A 4,250-nucleotide genomic window follows, 5' to 3' on the forward strand; every position below is an offset into this window, starting at 1 on the left:
ATTCATGACATATAGCGAGATAGTGAATACAATAAAATACATAAAATACAGCATGATACATTGAAATACAATGGAAAAAAAAGACAGTGAATACAATGAAATACATGGAATACAACGAGATACATTGAATTACAATGAAAAAAAAGATAATGAATACAATGAAATACATGAAAATACATTGAAATATATTAACAGAAAATCAAGTTGCTCAGCCCCCAAACTCCGTCATATTTGTTCAAGAACAAACCCTAATTTTCGGCGAATCCGCCGTAGCAACGTTTGAAGGTACAACACGCGACACCTTTTTTCATTACCTGCTACCCAATGTTGCTCGAATTATACAAGGGAGCAGCGGATGTATCATAGCCAAACAAGTGAAAGCTCCTTTAGTATTGACCGGTTATCATTAAGAAACAGGAATGCTACCTTCCAAGAAGGATTTTCAAGCAATGAGGGTGGTCAGATTGAATTCCCTCTGATGAAATCTCAAAGACTCTGACACCGACGGACAAGACTGATTTGATGAGATCCCTTGAAATTCCATGGTTACCTACCTCAAAGCACCCGATCGTTGCAACCGAATCCAGAATTTTCGAAATTGATTCATTGCTTAACGACGCTAAAGACTCATAATTGAGTTTTGATGGATTGCGAATGGATTTTTGCCTGGGGAAAGACTCGATCAGGAAGCCTGAGGTCCGCTACTACCTAACATATTCAATTCGGTGCAAGAACTGATCGGAATGAAAAGAAAATAGTGTGGGTGAGAGAAATTTTGAGATTGAGCATCGTATTTTCAGGGAATGGGGGAAGAGAATGAGATGTATCAAAGTAGAGAGAGAAAAAAAAATAGTGTAACTAAATAGCGTATTTAGTGGCTTAAGGCTAGGAGGTAACCAAAATTAAATTTGCTATAAACCTTAAAAGGTATCTATAGAATATAATTTTTTTAAATGGTATTTATTTAAAATAAATAAGGTGTTAACCTTTGCTATAGGAGGTAAAAATTCCTATTAAAAAGGCAATCTGATGCACTAAGCTCACGCTATACGCGGGGTTCAAAGAAAGGCCGAATCACAAGGATCTATAATACGCAACCTTACCTTGCTTCTCATGGACTGTCCAAAAATATTCTATTGTCAAGTGTTTGGAAATCGGGGATACATTTCGTTGATCAAATTTTCTAACTTTACACAGATGATCAGTTTTATATTTGGTTTATCCAATGATTCAGCAAGCATGTGAAACCATTTTAGCTTGGATAATTTAGAGGGGTATTATTACTTTGAGCCCGCACCAAAAACTATTTATATTCGATAGCCGAAAAAATATATAAATTTTGTATATATACAAAAAATATATATACTATATTTTTTCGACTATTATTTGAAGAACAACTATACAGTGTCATTTTGCCTAATTTAAATTGTTTTGCTTAATTTTCTCTAAACAAATAGTGGCTTAGCTGCCTTTAATCTCTTTTAACAAAAACTTGGCTGAATTAGATAAAGTCTATATAGAGTCAAAGCAACTTTTTAAAAACAACTTTACTGTATACTACATTCTTTTTATAATTATGGACTGTGGTTTGGTATCAATAATAACAACAATAATAAATTCAGTGCAATCTCACACAGTAAGGTCTGAGAGTGTAATGTATAGGCAAACCTTACCTCTACCCTATGAAGGAAGAGAGGTTGTTTGTGATAGACCCTCTGCTCAAGAACAGTGAAAAAGACACAATAAACAAACAGTAACAATGGCAAGGAAATAAGATAACATAAACAAATAGCACAGCCTGTAATAGCAAGGAACTAGGAAAACGAAGCTACAAGAGAAGGGCAAAACTACCGGCAATAATGCCACATCGTCTAACAACAAGGACTCGGAATAAGAGAATACAAGAGTACTATTAGTATTGCTATTACTACTACTACTAGTACGACTAGAAGAGACTCCCAATTACCTATCAATCCACAAACCTAATCCTCGATCTCAATCGACATCTCCTTATCGAGGGTCATGTCTTCGCTAAACTAAAGTGGTGTCATGTCCTGCCTAATTACCTTTCCCCATTACTTCCTAAGCCTGACTGTGGTCTGCTATCCAAAAACTTTATATTTCATATATATTGACGACATGATCATCTTGTGTTTTATATGATAATGTACCTGTTGTACAAATAATTGTATAGAAAATGAAGTGGTTGATGTTTATAATTTAATTTTAGTTTCACTTATTCGTTAAACAAATATATTTCAGTTTGTTGCTAAATAATGTAGGGTAGCACTAAGAGTAGGGCTTCATTAAAAAGGAATTATATCTCTATCTATATTGTGGATCGGATAAAATTTCTCCAGCACTTAAATTCATTTTCAAACATAAGATGATGACAAACAATGAGTAGTTACAACTTACAATTAAAGTGCTGAAAAAAAATTCTAATAATTAAAGTAGCACGCCATTCAAAATGCCATAAAGCATAACAAATAACATTTTGGCCTTAATTATATCTATTTGGTAGGTGTTAGGTAAAAGCCTTTAGTCTAGCTTCTGCTGGTGGTTCATTTTTAACTAGTAAAGGGGTTAGGCTAAGCTTACATCTTTTCTCTTGCCTATGTGTGTGCAGAGAGAATTACCAATAGATTATAAGTATAAAGAACTCTTTATACTATTAAGTCACCAACAATAACAATAACAACAACAATCCAGTGAAATCTCATAAGTGGGGTCTGGGAAGAGTACGCAGACCTTATCCCTACCCCGAGGGAGTAGAAAGGTTGTTTCCGAAAGACCCTCGACTCAAAAAGACGAAAAGAGACAAAAACATCATTACCATCATCACAAAATATATAAATAATAACAGTGACATAAGAACCAAAAAATAGATGAAAAACAACAACAATAACAAGTAAATAAGGCCCTATACTATGAAAAACAGAAGAATAGTGTGAACACAACATTAACCACTAGCATCTAAGACAAAACCCTATTAGGCTAGCCTCACACCCAGTACGAAGTAAAAATTGTTCAATTACCTCCTAGCCTACAACTCTAATGTTCGACCTCCACACCTTTCTATCAAGGGCCAAGTCCTCGGAAATCTGAAGTCACGTCATGTCCTGCGTGATCACCTCTCCCCAATACTTCTTAGGTCGCCCTCTACCTCTTCTCGTACTCGCCAAAGCCAACCGCTCACACCTCCTTACCGGAGCATCTAGGTTTCTCCTTCGCACGTGTCCAAACCATCTGAGTCTCGCTTCCCGCATCTTGTCATCCATAGGAGCCACACCCACCTTCTCTTGAGTAGCTTCATTCCTAATCTTATCCATCCTAGTGTGCCCGCACATGCCCTCAACATCCTTATTTCTACTACTTTCATCTTCTGGATATGTAAATTCTTAACTGGCCAAAGAATATATTTACATATAAGTCTCCTTGAAAATAAGATATGTTACATACTACAACAGGTAAAGATGACGTGACAGTACAGTGTTAAGTTCTTTACACAAGACTGTCTATTTAAATTAAACTCTTTCTAATATGCATACACTCTGGTATTTCTATATATTTCAGAAAATGAGAATTAAATCAGATTGTAATATGATCCCCTTGATCTAATCAGGAGCTTGAAACATACAAATTTCTGTAATAAAAATGGGCATTAATTAGGAGGTTTTCGGTTTTAGTTAAATTTGATTTATTTTTGTGTTCCTCTAAATCTGTTTCTGCAGCTATAGTTTTGTTTGATGTGTAGTTGTGTACATCTTCATGTTTGTTTCTAAGCTTAATCAACATTTAATTAACATGCGTCCTGAAATACATATGATACGACAAAGCCAATTTGCTCCAAAAAGCAAAGATAGGTTGTACTACTTCAACACATAATATTATGTAAAATAAGTTGTTAATGTAGTTATTAACATTTTTATACATATGACAGCCTATTTATGGTTTTTGGGATATAATCTAATATTTATTGGCTTTTTATTTTATTTTATGTAATATATAGACGTAGCAACTTCTTCTTCTTCTTCTTTTTGTTATTTTGGTGCAATAAACGAGAAGTTGGAGATCATTCATAAAAGGGATATTAGCATTTTAACCTTGCAATTATTGATAAATTATAAATTTAATTCTTGTAATGTATGAATAAGCACATAATTTTCAACAAATTAAATAGTGTTAAGAAATTAAGCTCAAAGTAACAATATAAAAAAAGAAAATAGACAAGAATGTAGAGAGAAAGA

The sequence above is a fragment of the Nicotiana tabacum genome, chromosome 7, assembly GCF_000715075.1.
Source record: "Nicotiana tabacum cultivar K326 chromosome 7, ASM71507v2, whole genome shotgun sequence".
Lineage (NCBI taxonomy): Eukaryota > Viridiplantae > Streptophyta > Magnoliopsida > Solanales > Solanaceae > Nicotiana > Nicotiana tabacum.